At 46.0% G+C, this 23,564-nt stretch overlaps 1 protein-coding gene across 2 annotated transcripts in view; it reads right to left on the reverse strand.

The window, feature by feature from the left end:
* The window catches only part of RHOBTB1 (Rho related BTB domain containing 1), a 96,277-nt gene that overhangs the window by 37,909 nt on the left and 34,804 nt on the right, over positions 1 to 23,564 (reverse strand). Inside the window, exon 1 of one of the 2 annotated variants that reach the window (XM_063961805.1) lies at positions 4,610 to 5,135. The exons of the other annotated variant lie outside the window; for it this stretch is intronic. The gene's annotated coding sequence lies outside the window, so the exon portion shown is untranslated. Of the gene's footprint in view, positions 1 to 4,609; positions 5,136 to 23,564 lie in introns of those variants that run through there. 2 annotated transcript variants of the gene reach the window in all.

Consider the following 23,564-nt stretch of genomic DNA (forward strand, 5'->3'; position numbering starts at 1 on the left):
CGTTTTGTCTTTTTCTGTGGGGAACTGATTGTGTGCCTTGGCAATTTTAAAATATTGTTCGGTGTGCCGCGAGTAAAAAAAAGTTGAAATTCACTGCATTAGAGAGTGCATAGTCTGGGCCCCTTGATAATAAATATATATATATATATATATATATATATATAGTAAATACTGTAGTGCGTGTATGATACTGTAGCCTGCCGGGTTGATAACCGCAATGCACTGTAGAAAATGCACCATAGTCCTGTGCAGTATAAAGGTAACATGTATCTCTCTCATATATATATATATATATATATATATATATATATATATATTTTGTGAGAGAGAGAGAGAGAGAGAGAGAGAGAGAGAGAGAGAGAAAATACAGCAAACTGCATTCTACATTGGTGATATCATACAGCTAATGGCATAAAATAATGTTGTTTTTTTTCACATTCACTGCATATATGTTTAATTAACTAAAAAGGCTTCCACGTAATAAGAAAAACAAGCCAAGTAGAGGCAAGATGAGTTAAAAAGTCCATCAAATAAACAGCTGCTCCAGATCTCTCTGCAAGCCAGTGTTTCCTCACCCATGGGAAGATTTCCTTGCTTCCACTCAGACTAGCACTGCACTCTAGGAAAATCCTGGAAAGCAGGAAGATTGTTATGGAAAAATGGGAGGCAGCAGTCATTTCTTTTTATAGCACGAGGTTCACTAAATTAGAGATGGTTTTAAAGTTGACTTATAACTCTCATGACATACAGAGTAGTGATTGACACTATAATCTTTGAAAGGAGCTGCTGGTCAATACTCGCAGAGTTGAAAACGGTCCCTAATTCCAAAGGACAGTGACAAGTGTCAAGATTTGTCCCTAGGAATGTCCCTATTTTGTTTTTTTATTACTCACCAAATGCACCATAGATCTCTTCATGATAGATACAAATTGTTGCCATTTAACCCTTGGACTTTATACAATGATGTTTATTTAAGAGGAGTATTTAAAGTAAAGGAGTATTTAAAATTCAATAAAAAAATAAAAATAAAAACTCCCTCTATACAAATACCCCCAAAAAATAGCATGAACAGGGGTTTATTGTAGTTCTCCCAGGTCCACCAAGACAGCCAGGGAAACAGGTTCGGTATGAAATCCCGACTGTCGGGATCCCGGCGGTCAAAATACCGACCTCCAGTGCAGAGATGCGCTCACCACACTTCGGGCTCGGTGGCAACACAATAATCTATTTCCCCTCGGGTGGTGGCGTAGACCACCACCCAAGTGGGGATTCCGACTGCGGCATTTCAAGGGTGTCGAGATTCCAGCGTCTGCATTTCAACTGCTGGGATCCAGACAGTCGGGAATTTAACTGCATTCCAGGAAAACAGTCAAGTGCTCCATGAAATTGTTTTTAAAACAACAGTATTTAGTCTGTATTGCTAGAATGTAGATGCTGTGATTGGTTACATGTTAACCAACTACTAAAAACATATGCACTGTAAGAGCTGATACACAGTACTATGGGCCACTAACCTTATCATTCTGTGAGGTATCCGGACTCTGGGTCGACATCAATTACAATGACACCCATTAGGTCGACAAGAGTTTTTCACATTTTTTGGGGGGACTTTTTCATACTTTTAGGATTTACATGGACTACGATTGGGGACGGTAACCTGTGCCGAGCGCAGCGGTAGCGGAACGAGGCACCTTGCCCGCAGCATGCAAGGGGACGTGGTGCACTAATTGGGGTTCCTGGTCACTTGACAGAGAAAACGACACAAAAAAAACTCATGTCGACCTAATGGTCACGTCGACCTAGCCACTGTCGACCAATGGGTGTCTACCTATTGGGTGTCGACCCTGAATCCCATACCCTTCTGTGATTGGCTACAGGCTGTCCTAACCCCGCCAACTTCCCCCTCTGTGTGGCTGTGTGTCCCCGGCCCTAAAGTAAAAATGCAACAGGAGCTCTTACACTAATCAAAACATACCCATTTTGAAAACTACACATACATTAATGGGCCCTACACACTTACAGATCTCACTGCACGATATGAACGTTCTTGTTCATTAATGAACGAGAACTCGTTCACATCGTGCAGTGTATAGGCACCAACGATTAACGATGCGCGGCCCCACACTCGTTAATCGTTGGTGCCGATTCGCTTATGCATGCAGGCCAATATGGACAATCTCGTCCATATTAGCATGCACTGCTATGGAGCCGGGTGAAGAAACTTCACTCCCCCCGTCACCTCACCCCCCCACCCACCCACCGGGTTGCCCGTCGGACGTATCCGCCGTCGGGCAGCTCGGCGGCGAATCGCAGAGTGTGTAGGGCCCTTAAGACAGGATGCAGTTAATATACCGCCTGTCGGGATCCCGGCATTCAGGAGACCGACTGATCCCATTAAGACAACACGCACAAAAGGCTATAAAATAAATTAGTAATAATCATCTGGACCTTGACAAGAGTCTTTTTGTTGTTGTTAAATAGACACGTTATTAATGGTCTTTCATTTAATTCCTTTTAACAATGTATTACATGCAACCATAGTATCAAAAGTTCATTACATGTAACCTTCAATTACAACAATCCACCACACACTTTCAGATCAGCAAGGAAGGCAGACAGGTTATTTCCAGGTAAGAAGCTGTGTGATGTCTTACCCAATTGTGACTCACTATTACTAAAGAGGAAATGCATGTACAAAGAGTAACAGCATCCTTGAATAACATCTTACATATACATAAACATGAGTAAATACTTTGAGAAATAGACCTGTGTCCAAAAACAAATGAGACAGGGTAAAATGATTTATTCTACTGTATGTAACAAAAGGCATCCAACCAGAACGCATTACCTTACATTTACTTATTGTAGTGCATTAATTGTATGTGTAAAGGAACACTGGATGTTGACGCTTACAAACAAAATTACAAAAAAGCTATGAAAGCAGTAGAATCCACAGAATAAAACTATGGTAGGGTCCATAGTCAAAGACATGCATGCTAGGACCAAACTTTTGACTAAATACAAAATTATGTTAATGTAGAGACTGACATGTGGGTATTAGCAGAATCAGGTCTACCTGTAATAAAGTTTTGCTTATCTAGCTGAGCAACCTACAATAGATTATTTATATAATGAATTAACACAATTTAGTAATTTAGCAATTACAGTTATACTGTATGGCAGTGGTAGGCAACCTCTGGACCTCCAATTACTGTGGGACTACAAGTCACAGTATGCCACTCTAGCTTCTGCCTGTCAGTGTACTCTGGAATTTTCAGTTCCAAAACATTTGACCTCTATTCTTAACTGCAATTACACTTCCTAACTGTACAGTTGTTAAATTAATACAATGAAAGAATTAAATAAGCCTTATGATCTTTCCAGTTATACAATTAAAATTACCTAAAAATAAAGTTATTCACCTGTCATCCAGTCTACAGAAATACCAGCCTGTAGTGCGAGCACACAAAAGGATTTCAGCTTTCCTTGATTGAACTGTCAGTATAGACAGACCTCTGAACCTGGCATTTGCAATAATTGGATGTTTAAGGACTCACTGGACAGAGGCTGCTCCCAGAACAGGAGGCAGGCGGGAGCTGTCCGGATGTTGAACTTTACTAGACAACAAAACAAATATGTGGGCTCAACTCCAGTCACTTTGACTCATGTCTCAGTATGACAAATACTGCCAGCTTACAGGTGTGCCCGCTACCTAGTCATCTATTGGTATCAGGAGTACAAGGTGCAGCTCCCAGTGCATGAAATACTACACGCATTGCATAATAACTCAGATACCTTCAGAAAGTGGAATGCCCAGGATAAACTTCCTATACACCAGAATTATACATTCCTGCCACACATCTGTTTAAAACATTGAAATGAGTGTGTGTGTGTGTGTGTGTGTGTGTATATAACAACAACAACAACAACAACAACAATACACATACAAAGAAATGGGTGGCAACACACAGGACTGGGGTAACATTACACCCCAAATGACAGAAAAATGGCATGCATGATTAGTGGTTGAAGGGGAACACATATTGTGGATTTGGGTGCTCTAGCATCAGTCCTGTGTGAGTATATATCTGTATATATGATATCTCACACATACATATGGTAGCTCTATTTATAAGCAATCCTGTGGCAGGTTTCTGTGCCTCCAGCCCCCTCACTCCTGCCCACAGAACTGTTGTCACAGCAACACACAACACACTCTATAGACACAACACAGCCCAGTCTCCGGGAATGTGCCCGGGTACACGGTGGCACCTCTCGCTATGTGCATAGGGCAGCCAGCACAGTCTCTACCACAACCTGCAGCAGCAGAGAGGGGACACAAAGCCCCATTACATCCGCCCTGAGCTGCTGTATTTCCTGGCCTCTCTCTGCTGCTCTCACCGTTACCGTTATCTGTGTGTGGCAGCAGCAGCAGACTACATACACATACCTGCATCTGTGCAGCGATCATACATGCATGCATGCACACAGCACATGATCTCATACACAGATGGACAGAAAGCTGTACGCCACCCCTGTTGACACTTTGCAGGCCAGCATTATATCACCTCTTACACAATGTATTTGCATAGTAAATCAGAATACAGACCTGTGTGTTCTCCTCCCGAGATCACCGTTATCCCTGAGCCCCGGCTCAGCTATTGTTCTCCTGCACGGATGGAGGTGCAGCAGGGATAATAAGACTAGGCACAAGTTTGCAGAACACCATAGCGCGATCTCATTGTCTCCTCTCCTTGCGGTGACAGTCTCTACCCCTAACCATCTTAAGGGGCGATTTGTACCCTTCTCGACATCTCCACCCTCTTTTTTTTTTTTAATCCCCGCCCTCCCGCATACGTTTTTGGAGCGAGAGGAAAAAAAAACGTGAATTGGTAGATTGATAAGCGCTAGGCTGACTGACTGAGGCAACCTGATCTCCAGCACCAGCAGCAGCAGCTCTCCTCGTGACGTCAGCGTCCCTGATCTATTTATATCCGCCCGATTGGATTTCATTCATGAAAACAACGAGCAAGGCGGCGGGTGCGCGGCCCCGTGCCGAGAGCGCGCCCCCCACCACTGCGGCGCGTTCCCGCACCCCCCATGTCTGTCGGTCGTAGAAGCTGCTGCGTAACATGTTGCTTGCAGTACGTGAGGAGGAGGCTCGCCTCACTCAATGCCCATAAGCCTCCCGGGCACAGCAACAGCACAGTGTACAATTAGGGGCCTGGCCTCAGGCGCACACTGTCACTGGTATAGAGTGACGTCAGTCTGTGACAGCTTGGAATGGAGGAAGCATGGGTCTCTACTGTAGTGGCAATCATTCTATAACGCCCTCTGCCCTGAGGAGGGGGAAGAAGTGAATAACAAATTATAAAGTTACTCAAAAGTAAACAACTTGATTTTTTTATGTCAATTATTACTACTAACAGGCACCTTTATCTGGGCTGGTGATCTGGCAATGCTGGCAAATGCCAGACTTAGCAGGTGCCAGCTCCATGTGTGCTTGGACACCCCCAGTAATATTCTTACTGTGAAGGGGGTTGTCCCCCGCCTCCGTTCGTCGCGGCGGGCTTCGGCGCGGCGGAGGGTAGGCCCCAGCTTGGAGGGACTTGCATCCGTAGGGATCAAGCCCCTCCAATCATGTCGCTGCATTTTGAACGGCGCGCCAAGCGTGAGCCAATCGGAGCTCGCGCCTTGGCCGCCAATGGGAATACGCCGCGGCGAGCCAATCAGCTCGCCGCGTCATAGCTCCGCCCGCTCCCGGCGTCATATAAGAGACGCTGCGGAGTGGAAGAGCTCAGTCGGACTCCGGACGAAGAAGAAAGAAGAGCTCCTGCAGAAGAAAGAAGATCTCCTACAGAAGACTGAAGACCGGGCGGCGGCGGCGGAGCCTGCAGAGCCGGCGGCGAGGACGACGAAGAGGAAGACGTCGGCGGAGGAAGGCGCCCAGCAGCAGAAGTCCAGCGGAGAGTGCTGCAGCGTGTGGGAAGCAAAAGAGCCAACGAAGCTCCCCGCTGCAGCCTCTTTCACCGAGACAGGTAGGCGACCCTGGGCCACCTGCACTTATATTTAGTCCACCCTAGAGCACCAGGGACAGGCACTAGGCCTGCGGGGATAACCAGGCCCTCTCGGCCTGTGCCCACGGTAGTCAGGCCTCCTGCCTGTGCCCACAGTCCAGGCCTCCGGCCTGTGCCCCCACCGTCCAGGCCCTCCAGGCCTGCCCACCGTCCAGGCTGTCCAGGCCTGCCCACCGTCCAGGCTCTCCAGGCCTGCCCACAGTCCAGGCCTCCGGCCTGTGCCCCCACCGTCCAGGCCCTCCAGGCCTGTGCCCACAGTTCAGGCCCTCCAGGCCTGTGCTCACAGTTCAGGCCCTCCAGGCCTGTGCTCACAGTTCAGGCCCTCCAGGTCTGTGCCCACAGTTCAGGCCTCCGGCCTGTGCCCACAGTTCAGGCCTCCTGCCTGCGCCCATACTTCAGGCCACGGGCCTGCGCCCATACTTCTTGCCACAGGCCTGCGCCCACACTCCAGGCCCGTGCCCACACCCCAGGCCTGCGCCCTTATCCAGGCTTCCACCTACTGCATTTTATAGGACTTGGGGTGGTATCGTACCGTCCGGCCCGGGTAGAACCGGTTGGGAGTGGGCTGTGCGGCAGCTCCCGAGGGGTTCGCAGTCGGCCGGCGTGAGGAGCCGGCTGGCCCCACGCGGTGTACAATACGAGGCATTAGAGAGTGTGGAGTAACGTTCCCCGTCCCACGCTCCTCTATTCTCCGGTAATCCGGAGTGGACGACCGTCCGCTCTGGACCCCCGCTTGCGTCCTCAGTTAGGAGAGGAAGGAAGTAGCTACTTACCAGTATCCGGTAAGTGGAATTGGTTATTCGGGGTTAACCTGTTGTACCGGGGAATTGTTCTACTGGCTTGTTGGTTAGCGAATGTGTTTAGTTAGTCCGGTCTCTGCTAGTTCGGAATAGAACCAGTAGCCTCAGTTGCTGAAGATAGTTTGCCCGGCAGGCGTAGTTGGCTGTAAGTTGTTGCCGTTAGTGTAGCCTGCAGTTAGGGAGGCTGCTCTTCTTGCCCCAACAGGAGCGGAGAGGTGCGACCATCAAGGTGACCAGCGAGTCGGGAGTGAGTATTACTCTGTGTCTGTTTTGTCATCGTCCCCGTATACCGGTCGGGGGTTCGCTCACGGACGTGAGGACCCCTCTCACCACACAACGTGCGAGAGTGCGAGTGTGTGAGAACTGGGTAGCTGAGGCCTTTCGGCCAGTGATGACCTTCCGCCCAGCCGGTGAAGGTCGCCGTTAACCCTGACGCGCCCTGTACCTCCAACGGAGGTCGACACGCACGTCTCAACCGGTACGTTACTTCCTTCTAGGTCCTTCGTCGACCGCTGCAGGGAGGTGTTCGTGCAGGCGATCGATCCGGAAGGCGGAGTTCCCTGACGCTTCTGGGTATCGTTTGTGACGGGAGTTGCCACAGGTGGGTGGAGTGACGACACCTGCACGGCAGCAGGCACTATATCACTGTCCGGGCCTGTTACACTACTGCTGCCAATCAGAATTATGCATGCCATATTTCAGTCATATGGGGGTGACCAGCTCCCGCAATCATTTTAAAAAGTTGTCTCCCATAGCCAGGTGGACTGGTGAACTGATCAGTGAACTGGTGTGCAGTTGCAATCCTGGATACCTAGCTTTTAATATAATGGTGTAGCCTGAACTCTCAAATTGCAAGTCACAATACACTCTGCACTGCTGTAGTGCTGCACTTGTAGAGTGATGGCATGTTCTGTGTGTATACCAATGTCTGTGATGTGCTTATTGTGCCAGGGCTGTATTATACAGGGCTCCTGGGAGAGCTATCCTACCCTATGCAAAGAGGTATGCTAAACGGTGGGGGCATGGCTACGCCCCAAAGTAAATTCAGGAGCCAATTTGACATGCTGGGCAGTAATTCATACTTGCCTACCTGACCCTCCCCATGAGGGAGAAAATGCTCTGTTCCTGGACTTTCCTGGTAATGTATGATTGCCATCACCTGTGGTGAGCTAGTTAATTGATAAGAAAGGTGTTTCAGCCCAGGTGATGGCAATCATCCATTACCAGGAAAGTCCAGGAACAGAGCATCTTCTCCCTCATGGAGAGGGTCAGGTAGGCAAGTATAGGCAGTATGCTGAAGGGTGCATGAATGGGCCCCCAGACTAACCAGAGAGCACAGGTATACTGAACTCGCCCCTCCCTGTTGGTGCTCCTAGTTTATAGTCCCAGTCTACCCTGCTAAAAAGGTCCCTGTGTCCTATCTTTCAAGCAATCCAAAATTCTGCAGTGACAATGATTTCATTTTTTTTACCAAATTGGTTGCAAGTTGCAACACATTGCTGGAGAATAGGCAAGTATGAGGGAGATAGTGTGAGTGAAAGAGAGACAAGTAGAGTGTTGGAGATGCTTACTGTTACATATTCTATTCACATTCACAGGGCCATCTTCACGTGGTATCCGTTTGGATGGTCGACATTCATTAGGTCGACCACTATTGGTCGACAATGACATGGTTGACATGGACACATGGTCAACACATTAAAATGGTCGACACATGAAAAGGTCGACATGAGTTTTTCACACCAAAAAAAAATCTTTTGGGGAACTTCTCCATACTTTCCAATCCACGTGGACTACGATTGGGAACGGTAATCTGTGCCGAGCGCAGCGAGGCACCTTGTCCGAAGCATGGCGAGCGAAGCGTGCCTTGTGAGGGGACGCGGTGCACTAATTGGGGTTCCCCGTCACTTTACGCAGAAAACAACATATAAAAAAAACAACAACAACTCATGTCGACCTTTTCATGTGTCGACCATTTGTCCATGTCGACCATGCCAATGTCGACCAATAGTGGTCGACCTAATGACTGTCGACCATAATATGGTCGACCATACATACCAAAACCCTTCACGTATGGTCACACATTGGCAGCTGCCAAGGACCCAACATTTCTAGAGGTTTTCACACAGGGCTAGCTAGGCCGGGGGAGGGGGGGGGGGGGTGGGGGGGGGGGGAGGAGGAATCTGTCCCTCATACTGGTGCCTCCGGAATTTCTTTGGAGGCAGGTAAATGCTGTCTAGCTGCTCACATTGTGAAACAACATGGTTTGCCAAGGTGCAAATTGCTCCTGTTTTACTAATTTTTCCATCATTTGCTTGCAATTATGAATCAGTCCGTATGTCTTAATGTGTCATGGAACTCCTGAGAAATTCACATTATTAAAGGCGTATGGCGTATACCAGTGGTCCCCAACCTTAATTGGGGTGTGAGCTACTTTCAGAAAATAAAACCTCTGAAGGATCTACCCCCTCACCCTAATGCGCGTGCGTTCCTGCAAAAGTGGGTGTGGCTTCACAAAAGTGGGTGTGGCCTTACAACTACAAGTTATGCCCCCCAGCGTAGTGCCAGATACACAAATAATGCCCCTCAGCAGTGCCAGATACACAAATAATGCCTCTCAGCAGTGCCAGATATACAAATAATGCCCCTCAGCAGTGCCAGATATACAATGCCCCCACCAGTGCCAGATACACAAATAATGCCCCTCAGCAGTGCCAGATACACAAATAATGCCCCTCAGCAGTGCCAGATACACAAATAATGCCCCTCAGCAGTGCCAGATATACAAATAATGGCCCTCAGTAGTGCCAGATACAATGCCCCCACCAGTGCCAGATACACAAATAATGCCCCTCAGCAGTGCCAGATACACAAATAATGCCCCTCAGAAGTGCCAGATACACAAATAATGCCCCTCAGCAGTGCCAGATACACAAATAATGCCCCTCAGCAGTGCCAGATACACAAATAATGCCCCTCAGCAGTGCCAGATATACAAATAATGGCCCTCAGTAGTGCCAGATACAATGCCCCCACCAGTGCCAGATACACAAATAATGGCCCTCAGCAGTGCCAGATACACAAATAATGCCCCTCAGCAGTGCCAGATACACAAATAATGCCCCTCAGCAGTGCCAGATATACAAATAATGGCCCTCAGCAGTGCCAGATACAATGCCCCCACTAGTGCCAGATACACAAATTATGCCCCTCAGCAGTGCCAGATACACAAATAATGCCTCCCAGCAGTGCTAGATACACAAATAATGCCCCCCAGCAGTGCCAGATACAATGCCCCCAGCAGTGCCAGATACAATCCCCCCAGCAGTGCCATTTAAAATGCCCCCCTTCCCGCAGTGTCCGATACAGTGCCCCACACAGTGCTAACCCTTGCTGGCTTCTTCTACTGCCGCCGGTGCTGCTCCGCCTGTATGAGGGACGGAAGGGGAGGAGAGCGCAGCGCTCGCCTCTCCTGTGAAGTCCGGAGCTGCAGTGAGGGTGACAGAGGCCCCGGCGGCGGGCATTTAAAATATGGTGCCGGTAAGTGAGCCAATCAAAACTCGTGGTCCGGCAGCCAATCAGGTGCTGCCACTGCCGGTCCACGAGTTCTGATTGGCTGACGGCCGGCACCATATTAAAAATGAAGGGAGGAGGAGTGCCAGTGACTGCTCAAGACCGTGCGCTCTGTGAGCTACCGAAAATACTACAGCGAGCTACCGGTAGCTCGCGAGCTATGGGTTGGAGATCACTGGTGTATACAGTTCATCCGAAAAGTATTCACAGCGCTTCACTTTTTCCACATTTTTTTTTTTATGTTACAGCCTTATTCCAAACTGGAATAAATTATTTTTTTCCCTCAAAAGTCTACACACAATACCCCATAATGACAACGTGAAAAGTGTTTTTGTTTTTTTGCAAAGAAATCACATGTACATAAGTATTCACAGTCTTTGCTGAATACTTTGTTGATGCACCTTTGGCAGCATTTACAGCCTCAATTCTTTCTGAATATGATGCCACAAGCATGGCACACCTATCTTTGGGCAGTTTTGCCCATTCCTCTTTGCAGCACCTCTCAAGCTCCATTAGGTTGGATGGGAAGCATTGGTGCACAGCCATTTTTCAGATCTTTCCAGAGATGTTCTATCGGATTCAAGTCTGGGCTCTGGCTAGGCCACTCAAGGACATTCACAGAGTTGTCCTGAAGCCACTCCTTTGATATGTTGGTTGTGTGCTTAGGGTCGTTGTCCTGCAGAAAGATGAACCGTCGCCCCAGTCTGAGATCAAGAGCGCTCTGGAGCAGGTTTTCATCCAGGATGTCTCTGTACATTGCTGCATTCATCTTTCCCTCTATCCTGACTAGTCTCCCAGTTCCTGCCGCTGAAAAACATCCCCACAGCATGATGCTGCCACCACCATGCTTCACTGTGGAGATGGTATTGGCCTGGTGATGAGCGGTTACTGGGTTTCTCCAAACATGACGCCTGGCATTCACGCCAAAAAGTTCAATCTTGGTCTCATCAGACCAGAGAATTTTGTTTCTCATTATCTGAGAGCCCTTCAGGTGCATTTTGGAAAACTCCAGGTGGGCTGCCATGTGCATTTTACTAAGGAGTGGCTTCTGTCTGGCCACTCTACCATACAGGCCTGATTGGTGGATTGCTGCAGAGATGGTTGTCCTTCTGGAAGGTTCTCCTCTCTTCACAGATGAATGCTGTAGCTCTGACAGAGTGACCATCGGGTTCTTGGTCACCTGACTGACTAGGGCCCTTCTCCCCCGATCGCTTAATTTAGACAGCCGGCCAGCTCTAGGAAGAGTCCTGGTGGTTCCGAACTTCTTCCATTTACGGATGATGGAGGCCACTGTGCTCATTGGCACCTTCAAAGCAGCAGATATTTTTCTGTACCCGTCCCCAGATTTGTGCATTGAGACAATCCTGTCTCAGAGGTCTACAGACAATTCCTTTGACTTCATGCTTGGTTTGTGCTCAGACATGCACTGTCATGTGTGGGACCTTATATAGACAGTTGTGTGCCTTTCCAAATCATGTCCAATCAACTGAATTTACCACATGTGGACTCCAATTAAGCTGTAGGAACATCTCAAGGATGATCACTGGAAACAGGATGCACCTGAGCTCAATTTTGAGCTTCATTGAAAAGGCTGTGAATACTTATGTACATGTGTTTTCTTCGTTTTTTATTTTTAAGAAATTTGCAAAAATCTCAATAAAAACTTTTTTCACGTTGTCATTATGGGGTATTGTGTGTAGAATTTTAAGGGAAAAATGAATTTATTCCATTTTGGAATAAGACTGTAACATAACAAAATGTGGAAAATGTGAAGCACTGTGAATACTTTCCGCATGCACTGTACATATTATTGCCTATATAATCATTGTGAAGCTATCAGGATTATTTGTGAGATCTGGTAAGAGAAATCAATTTTAACAGTTATTTCTTATTAGGACTGTTCTTGGCTTTTCTGTGCAGTTTCCACTCCACACACACAAAAAAGTATTTAGAAAAGGACATTGGGGCAGATGTATTAACCTGGAGAAGGCATAAGGAAGTGATAAACCAGTGATATGTGCAAGGTGATAAAGGCACCAGCCAATCAGATCCTAACTGTTAATATACATATTGGAGCTGATTGGCTGGTGCCTTTATCACCTTGCACATATCACTGGTTTATCACTTCCTTATGTCTTCTCCAGGTTAATACATCTGCCCCATTGATAGATGTATCCTGTTTTGTGTGTTATAGTGGAGTGCTGCCCTCCTCCATATCTACATATGCACGCACCAGGGTGTGTTTTGTGTGTCAGAACACTATCTGATTTTTGGGTGTATAAATCCTAATATAAGTTTTTATGCTATGGTGATGTTCACGCAAGTGAGCGATTATCGGCAGGCTGCGCATCTGCTGCGATTGCACTAGTGATGAGCGGTTTCGGTTCCTCGGAATCCGAACCCCCCCGAACTTCACCCATTTTACACGGTTCCGAGGCGGACTCGAATCTTCCCGCCTTGCTCGGTTAACCCGAGCGCGCCCGAACGTCATCATCCCGCTGTCGGATTCTCGCGAGATTCATATTCTATATAAGGAGCCGCGCATCGCCGCCATTTTCACTTGTGCATTGGAGATGATAGGGAGAGGACGTGTGCAGCGTTCTCTCAGTTGTGTTCAGTGTGCTGCAAATATCTGTGCTCAGTGTGCTGCAAATATCTGTGCTCAGTGTGCTTGCAAATATCTGTGCTCAGTGTGCTGAAAATATCTATGTTCTCTGCCTGAAAAACGCTCCATATCTGTGCTGCATTGTAGTATAAAGTAGGAGGAAGGTGCAGAATTTTGCTGACCAGTGACCACCAGTATTATATCAGTACGGTACAGTAGTCCACTGCTCTACCTACCTCTGTGTCGTCAAGTATACTATCCATCCATACCTGTGGTGCATTTAAGTTTTGCGCAGTAGTAGGAGGACAGTGCATAATTTTGCTGACCACAAGTATATAATATATAGCAGTATGGTACAGTAGTCCACTGCTCTACCTACCTCTGTGTCGTCAAGTATACTATCCATCCATACCTGTGGTGCATTTAAGTTTTGCGCAGTAGTAGGAGGACAGTGCATCATTTTGCTGACCACCAGTATATAATATATAGCAGTACGGTACAGTAGTCCACTGCTCTACCTACCTCTGTGTCGTCAAGTATACTATCCATCCATACCTGTGGTGCATTTAAGTTTTGCGCAGTATATATAGTAGGAGGACAGTGCATAATTTTGCTGACCTCCAGTATATAATATATAGCAGTACGGTACAGTAGTCCACTGCTCTACCTACCTCTGTGTCGTCAAGTATACTATCCATCCATACCTGTGGTGCATTTAAGTTTTGCGCAGTAGTAGGAGGACAGTGCATAATTTTGCTGACCTCCAGTATATAATATATAGCAGTACGGTACAGTAGTCCACTGCTCTACCTACCTCTGTGTCGTCAAGTATACTATCCATCCATACCTGTGGTGCATTTTAGTTGTTGTGCGCAGTATATATAGTAGGAGGACAGTGCATAATTTTGCTGACCACCATTATATAATATATAGCAGTACGGTACAGTAGTCCACTGCTCTACCTACCTCTGTGTCGTCAAGTATACTATCCATCCATACCTGTGGTGCATTTTAGTTGTTGTGCGCAGTATATATAGTAGGAGGACAGTGCATAATTTTGCTGACCACCAGTATATAATATATAGCAGTACGGTACAGTAGGCCATTGCCATTGATATATTACTGGCATATAATTCCACACATGAAAAAATGGAGAACAAAAATGTGGAGGGTAAAATAGGGAAAGATCAAGATCCACGTCCACCTCGTGCTGAAGCTGCTGCCACTAGTCATGGCCGAGATGTTGAAATGCCATCAACGTCGTCTGCCAAGGCCTATGCCCAATGTCATAGTAGAGAGCATGTAAAATCCAAAAAACAAAAGTTCAGTAAAATGGCCCAAAAATCAAAATTAAAAGAGTCTGATGAGAAGCGTAAACTTGCCAATATGCCATTTACGACACGGAGTGGCAAGGAACGGCTGAGGCCCTGGCCTATGTTTATGGCTAGTGGTTCAGATTCACATGAGGATGGAAGCACTCATCCTCTCGTTAGAAAACTGCAGTGCCACTCCTAGATGGGCCAGGTGTTTGTGTCGGCCACTTAGGTCGCTTAGCTTAGTCACACAGCGACCTCTGTGCAAATTTTAGGACTAAAAATAATATTGTAAGGTGTGAGGTGTTCAGAATAGACTGGAAATGAGTGGAAATTATGGTTATTGAGGTTAATAATACTATGGGATCAAAATGACCCCCAAATTCTATGATTTATGCTGTTTTTAAGGGTTTTTTGTAAAAAAAAACAACCGAATCCAAAACACACCCGAATGCGACAAAAAAATTTCAGGGAGGTTTTGCCAAAACGCGTCCGAATCCAAAACAAGGCCGCGGAACCGAATCCAAAACCAAAACACAAAACCCGAAAAATGTCCGGTGCACATCACTAGATTGCACTGCACATGTGTCAAGGTGCTGCTGCGATCCCGCTTGTAATGAGGATTTCATGGGAAAGTGATTAACAGGAAGTGACCATGTGGAGGTGTTAACGGGGAGCGGCTGCAAAAACACAGGCATGTCATGGCCGTTTTAAGGCATGCATCTGTTGTCAACTGCAAGCTTGTACGTACAGAAACATGGCGCCTGCATCGCTACTGCAGGGTCCAGTCTGCATAGCCATGGGTCAACCTTTAGACCCGATGTTCCTTGTTTCTGCTTATAGGCTGCAAATGTGTACGCAATTGCAAGTGAGTTTGCAATAGATCTGATGGGCGTCTCTTGTCTTTCCGGGGCGGCAGCTTCACTTGCTAATATCAGCAGTTGCGAAGCCAATAAAAATCACACTTGCTAAAGTATGTGCACACAATAAGAATTAGGCCCAATGACTGAAAACTATGGCAAGACTGGGTAAATATTCTGTACATAAGTTAATACTAGCTGCAGGAAGAAATATTAACAATGTACTTTTGTTTTTTTGCATAATAAGGCAGTATTCTTGATGGTTGTTTAATTTAGATCAAATTCATGAAGTAGAATATTTGCACAATAAGCTTATATTAATTGTATCTGGTTACGTTTAACCTTCATTTAGAATAAAGTTCAGCCTATATTCATATTTCCCTTTTGTAAGTTTCCAGACTTGCTAGAAATGCCCAGAGTGTTCATTTCTAAGAATGAAATATGCAGAGATAATAACTGATAAAGAGACATCCTGTTTAAGAACACAGGAAACCAATTAAATAAAGTGAACAACTGATCCTCTTATTCAGCAACTGAAAAAAGAGAAAAACACAGGAAGGACTGAATGTGATCAGTACAGCAATTCTTAGAATCACACAGCTCTTTCTACTTCATCAACTTTATAGGTATTTGATTAATATGTCCCAAAGTATTTTTTTAAATTCTATTATGTATCTAGAAAACCTCTTTTTATAATGAGTTAGGTTTGTTATAAACAGTTTACCAAACATGGGGTAGATGTATTAAGCCTGGAGAAGGGATAAAGAAGTGATAAGCGCAAGCTGATAACACACCAGCCAATCATTATGGGTTTGAAAAATAGCAGGAGCTGACTTCTTTATCCCTTCTCCAGGCCTAATACATCTGCCTCATTCATACCTCCCAACATGACCCTCTCCAGGAGGGACAGAATACTCTGCTTCTGGACTTCTCTTAATTTGTGATTCCCAGCACCTGTTTTGAACAGGTTAGTGGATTAGAAAGGTGTTTCAGCACAGGTGAGAGCAATCATAAATTAAGAGGGAAGTCCAGGAGCAGAGCATTGTGTCCCTCCTGGAGAGGGTCATGTTGGGAGGTATGCTCATTGTTATAATATGTTGATTCTAATGGAGACATGGTAGCGAAGATTCTAATCTGGCTGTTTTATTCATTTATATTGTGCCAACAGTAAAATTATGTTTTACTTTGCAGTACTGGTGGTCCTGGGAAAGGGAGAGTATCCCTTTAAAAACGTGTCTAAAATTCCATACTTGTTTACTTTGTTCATTATGGTAACCATAATTTGCAAAAAATCGCTACATACATAGGGATCTATTCATGAAGCAGTGAAAAGAGTGGAGAAGTGAGCCAGCGGAGAAGTTGCCCATGGCAACCAGTGTTGAGGTAACATTTATAATTTGCATACTATAAAATTATACAGAGCAGCTGATTGGTTGCCTTGGGCAACTTCTCAACTGTCTCAATTCTCCACTATTTTAACTGCTTTATGAATAGACCCCTACATGATCGTGAAAGGAGCTCCAATGATATCAGTATCAGTACAGGCCTGGTGTTAACGGAGGCAAAGGGCTCAATTTGTTTTTCTGTTCTTATTCTGTGGGTCCATGGGGGTCATTCCGAGTTGATCACTCGCTAGCTACTTTTTGCAGCTGTGCAAACACATTGTCGCCACCCACGGGGGAGTGTATTTTAGCTTTGCAAGTGTGCGAATGCTTGTGCAGCCGAGCACTACAAAAATAGTTTGCGCAGTTTCTGAGTAGGTCTGAACTTACTCAGCCGCTGCGATCACTTCAGCCTGTCCGATCCCGGAATTGACGTCAGACACCCGCCCTGCAAACGCCTGGGCATGCCTGTGTTTTTCCAAACACTCCCAAAAAACGGTCAGTTGACACCCATAAACGCATTCTGCCTGTCAATCTTCTTGCGATCGGCTGTGCAAATGGATTCTTTGTTAAATCCATCGCCCAGCAACGATCCGCTTTGTACCCGTACGATGAGCCTGCGGTGCATACGCATGCGCAGTAGTGACCTGAGCGCTGCGCAAAATGTCAGCGTGCGATCAGGTCGGAATGACCCCCAATATTCCTTAATGGATCCTGCCCCACGATGAACTGCCTGGGGCAGAACTCCACTATATTAGTAGCAAGTTTCCCAGTTATAGAAATTCCAGTTACATTTTTTTTTGTTAAATTTATGGGGTCAATTCAGCCGTGTCCCTATGTAAATGTGACTATATGCCGTACTTACAGTACCGCAGTAAGTCCTTGGCGAGATCGGCCTGCGAGGGGGGGGGGGGGGGGGGAGTTCAGCTGCTGTTGCCCGGTGTTTCTATGCGGTTACAATGGCAACTCGTCCCCAGCCCCCTTGCTCCTAACTGAATCGGCTCCTATGAGTGCACGCCCTTACTATATGAATGAGTTGCACATGTCCAGCCTAAAAGGCCTCTCCATTCATAGGCAAGCACTTCTGAACTGTTTAATACACTTTGTTTTACTGTGCTTGCAGTTAAACAAATTAGAATTTTGCACCTAATCTTTCTAAAAGGAAATCCTAAGTAAGTGGTGGCCTAACTAACTCCCCTGAAACTCCAAACAGTTCATGTTTTCCAGATCTCCTAACTGCTGCACAGGTGTATTCATCCCTAACTGACCCGGAAGACATGAACTGTTAGTTGTCCCTAAAGGCTAACTTTGATCACCCCTGACCGAGAAGAATTGTTCCAGACTTAAAATATAAAGTGAAACTGAATTTTCCCATTTCTGAGTAAAAGTAAAATAAAGTCAATTAGTTAGAAAACACTGATAAAATCAACTTATTTTTCATGATTTTTTTTTTTTTTTTTATAATTCTTGGGTGATAACCAAGTAACAGAGCCCGTGTCAAACGAAAAAGTAAAAATACATGTCAACAATACCATTGTGTAGAAACATACATTCACAGTCACTAAGAGTACCCACTAGAACAGTGGATCTGGAGCACGTTACAGGTGACTTTCTTTATATTCCCAGGCAATGCTCCCTCTGCTTAAGAAACAGGAGGAAATTCTAAATGATAAAATGTTGTTCATCCATAAGAATTACATAATATTTATAATTCTGCCAAGAGAACTTGTCTTTTACTTCAAACTAGGCCACAGAATGCTCATGCTGGGAAAATAAGTCTGATTATGGTGTGTTATAGCACAGATATAGAAAACATGGTTCTAGAGAGAAGTATCATTTTCAGAACTCTTTTGCAAAATATTCACCACTGGAGAAATTTGATCTTAAGTGCTGCCAGTCCTACCCATCGCATCAGAACGGGCTATTTATTCGGAGAAATGCCAACTTACAAATACAGTGCAGAGAGAGTTAGATTTGGGTGGGGTGTATTCAAACTGAAATCTAAATTGCAGTGTAAAAATAAAGCAGCCAGTATTTACCCTGCACAGAAACAAAATAACCCACCCAAATCTAACTCTCTCTGCAAATGTTATATCTGCCCCCACTGCAGTGCACATGGTTTTACCCAACTGCTAACAAATTTGCTGCTGCGATCAACTCTGAATTACCTCCAATGTCTTTGCACGCAGCGACTGTGCTAGAATATACCATACTTGCCTACCTGACCCTCTCCATGAGGGAGAAAATGCTCTGTTCCTGGACTTTCCTGGTAATGGATGATTGCCATCACCTGTGCTGAAACACCTTTCTTATCAATTAACTAGCTCACCACAGGTGATGGCAATCATCCATTACCAGGAAAGTCCAGGAACAGAGCATTTTCTCCCTCATGGAGAGGGTCAGGTAGGCAAGTATGGGCAGTATGCTGAAGGGTGCATGAATGGGCCCCCAGACTAACCAGAGAGCACAGGTATACTGAACTCGCCCCTCCCTGTTGGTGCTCCAATCATTCTATAACGCCCTCTGCCCTGAGGAGGGGGAAGAAGTGAATAACAAATTATAAAGTTACTCAAAAGTAAACAACTTGATTTTTTTATGTCAATTATTACTACTAACAGGCACCTTTATCTGGGCTGGTGATCTGGCAATGCTGGCAAATCATACTTGCCTACCTGACCCTCTCCATGAGGGAGAAAATGCTCTGTTCCTGGACTTTCCTGGTAATGTATGATTGCCATCACCTGTGGTGAGCTAGTTAATTGATAAGAAAGGTGTTTCACCACAGGTGATGGCAATCATACATTACCAGGAAAGTCCAGGAACAGGGCATTTTCTCCCTCATGGAGAGGGTCAGGTAGGCAAGTATGATCCAGGCTTCAGCACAGGTGACTTAATTAGTAGCTCAGTTATTTTGATCGGTAGGCAAGTATGGCCTGGATATCCCTAAAACCTGCACTGTTAGTGTGCCTTGAGGACGTGGTTGGGAATGCCTGCTCTACATGAACACCGGTCATCTGAGTAACCCACAGGTATGCAGGATGGCCCATGTTTTCATGCAGCCATTGGCCTCAACACACCAAGAAAATGAGAGCAGACAAACCTATGTTTTCTGGAACACTGTCCATGCCAGTCACCAAACGGCTGCAGAATGTCAGACGGAAATCTACATGTGTGCAGTACAGACTCAGCACATGGGCAGACCACAAAACATCACAGATGTACACAAACTATAGGGTTTGTGTAAATCTCTGAATCTGGCCCTTCATGAAGTGACATTATGGAGGCATTATTATATTTTTATTATCCTTTACTTGTAGAATGCAAGTACAATTTACACTCTACAAACACACCTAGATTTAGTTGTGGCCCATCTTCCTTGCAGAGGAGCTGTTATGCATACACACGGAACGATAGAACAAATGATGTGGGCATTCCCGATCAAACGGAATGACCAATCGTTTACATCTTTTCGTGTGTATGCAAAAGAACGATGCCAATGCGCTCACCTGCGGGTCGCTAGCTATATGCTGCATGGCCTCTAATCCCCCCCTCCCGTTGGTATGCATTTGCCAATGCCGACCCTGCCGCCGGGTCTCTTCACGGACAATGTTGATTCATTACGTGTGTACCCACCTTTAGGCCGGCGGTGCATGCCTGGCTCCCGCTGCATATGTCTGTTGGAGACGGGACAGACCTAAGCAATTTCTTATATAGATGATAGATTAAATTCCAACTACAGATTGTGAACCCAATCAAATACTCATACAATACGTATTAAATGCTTAACAACTAATCTAAAAGTGTCAGAACATTCACTGAAACGATGCATAAAGTACATTTTCATAGTTGTACAGTCACCTATGTTGTGATGTGCACAAGCCAATAATAGGTCAGGCAGGGCGCACTTGAATTGCTATGCCAAGGCTAATTAAGCATAGTCTCGAGACAAAGACCCATCTCTGCCATTGACAGACTAAAGAGATTAAGTCTGTCTAGAACATCTTAACATGACAGGACTATGCAAAAAGATCAAAGAAGTTATATCAGTTAATACTGTCAGATGAATGAACTATAAAAATAGCTGAATCATAATATATCCTTCTTGCGGGATTTGAACATTACTGGATGAGGAAAAAAGAATTTAAATGGAATGAGCAAAGTATTTTAAATTTCATTTTATGTATCAGAAGCGCTCAACTGTAGTAGTCTTAAATCTTAAAATATGTAAGCAAATTCCTTTTCTCTTACGTCCTAGAGGATGCTGGGGACTCCGTAAGGACCATGGGGTATAGACAGGCTCCGCAGGACATATGGGCACTCTAAAGAACTTTTAGTATGGGTGTGCACTAGCTCCTCCCTCTATGCCCCTCCTCCAGACCTCAATTAGATTCTGTGCCCAGAGGAGAATGGGTGCACTACAGGGGAGCTCTACTGAGTTTCTCTGATAAAAGAATTTTGTTAGTTTTTTTATTTTCAGGGAGCACTGCTGGCAACAGGCTCCCTGCATCGTGGGACTGAGGGGAGAGAAGCAGACCTACTTAAATGATAGGCTCTGCTTCTTAGGCTACTGGACAGCATTAGCTCCAGAGGGATCGGAACGCAGGTCTCCCCCTGCCGTTCGTCTCAGAGCCGCGCCGCCGTCCTCCTCGCAGAGCCGGAAGATAGAAGTCGGGTGAGTATAAGAAGAAAGAAGACTTCTAAGGCGGCAGAAGACTTCAGATCTTCCCTGAGGTAAGCTGCACGCCATTGCTCCCACACGTTACACACATGGACAGGCACTGATGGGTGCAGGGCGCAGGGGGGGGGGCGCCCTGGGCAGCAATATATACTTCTGTTTTGGCATGTTATTACACATATGGGCTGTGGAGTCAGTGGATATGTTCATCCCCCGCCATTAATTGTGAATTTGAGCGGGACCGAAGGCCGCCACTAGAGGGGGCGGAGCTTGGTCGCACAGCACTAACCCGCGCCATTTTCTCCACAGTGTGCTGAAGAGAAGCTGCTCCCCGGACTCTCCCCTGCAGAACGGTGATACAGGGCTGAAAAAGAGGGGGGGGGGCCACATTTTGGCGCAGTGAGTGTATTACACGATTGACATATATATAAAAGTGCTATATCTGGGAATTGTTTCCAGTGTCAGTTGGCGCTGGGTGTGTGCTGGCATACTCTCTCTCTGTCTCTCCAAAGGGCCTTGTTGGGGAACTGTCCCCTTATAGATATATCCTTGTGTGTGTGTACGGGTGTCGGTACGCGTGTGTCGACATGTCTGAAGCGGAAGGCTCATCCAATGAGGAGGTGGAGCAGATGATTGTGGTGTCTCAGTCGGCAACGCCGACTCATGATTGGTATGATATGTGGAATATTTTAAATGCTAATGTGACCTTATTACATAAGAGAATGGACAAAGCTGAGTCCAAGGAAACAGCAGGGAGTCAATCCGCGGATTTGACTGGGTCACAGGGCCCGTCAGGGTCTCAAAAGCGTCCCTTATCACAAATAGTAGACACTGATACCGACACGGATTCTGACTCCAGTGTTGACTATGATGAGGCAAGGTTGCACCCTAAGGTGACCAAAAGTATTCATTATATGATTATGGCAATAAAATAAGATTTTAAACCTACCGGTAAATCTTTATCTCGTAGTCCGTAGAGGATGCTGGAGACTCCGTAAGGACCATGGGGGATAGACGGGCTCCGCAGGAGACATGGGCACTTTAAGAAAGACTTTAGATCTGGTGTGCACTGGCTCCTCCCTCTATGCCCCTCCTCCAGACCTCAGTTAGAGAAACTGTGCCCAGAGGAGACGGACAGTACGAGGAAAGGATTTTTGTTAATCCAAGGGCGAGATTCATACCAGCCACACCAATCACACCGTATAACTTGTGACATACTATCCAGTTAACAGTATGAAAACGACATAGCATCAGTCGAAGACCGATGAGACTATAACATAACCCTTATTTAAGCAATAACTATATACAAGTCTTGCAGAAGTAGTCCGCATTTGGGACGGGCGCCCAGCATCCTCTACGGACTATGAGAAAAAGATTTACTGGTAGGTTTAAAATCTTATTTTCTCTTACGTCCTAGAGGATGCTGGGGACTCCGTAAGGACCATGGGGATTATACCAAAGCTCCCAAACGGGCGGGAGAGTGCGGATGACTCTGCAGCACCGATTGAGCAAACAGGAGGTCCTCCTCAGCCAGGGTATCAAACTTATAGAACTTTGCAAAGGAGTTTGAACCCGACCAAGTAGTAGCTCGGCACAGCTGTAGCGCCAAGACCCCTCTGGCAGCCGCCCAAGAAGAGCCCACCTTCCTAGTGGAATGGGCCTTGACCGATTTAGGTAACGGCAATCCCGCCGTAGAATGCGCCTGCTGAATCGTGTTACAGATCCAGTGAGCAATAGTCTACTTTGAAGCAGGGGCACCAATCTTGTTGGTTGCATACATGACAAACAGTGCTTCTGTTTTTCTGACTGTAGCCGATATGGCCACGTAAATTTTCAAAGCCCCGACCACATCAAGAGACTCGGGATCCTCCAAGTCACGCGTAGCCACAGGCACCACAATAGTTCATATGAAAGGATGAAACCACTTTTGGCAGGAATTGAGGACGGGTCTGCAATTCCGCTCTATACATATGGAAAACCAGATAGGGGCTTTTATGTGATAAAGCCGCTAATTCCGACACTCGCCTAGCCGAAGCCAAGGCTAATAACATGACCACCTTCCAAGTGATATTTTTCAACTCCACCGTTTTAAGTGGTTCAAACCAGTTTGACTTAATGAAACTTAACACCACGTTAAGGTCCCAAGGCATCACCGGAGGTACAAAAGGAGGCTGAATATGCAGTACTCTCTTCACAAAAGTTTGTACTTCAGGGAGAGAGGCCAATTCCTTTTGAAAGAAAATGGATAAGGCCGAAATCTGAACCTTAATAGATCCTAA

The sequence above is a fragment of the Pseudophryne corroboree genome, chromosome 3 (genome assembly GCF_028390025.1).
Source record: "Pseudophryne corroboree isolate aPseCor3 chromosome 3, aPseCor3.hap2, whole genome shotgun sequence".
NCBI classification, from domain to species: Eukaryota; Metazoa; Chordata; class Amphibia; order Anura; family Myobatrachidae; genus Pseudophryne; species Pseudophryne corroboree.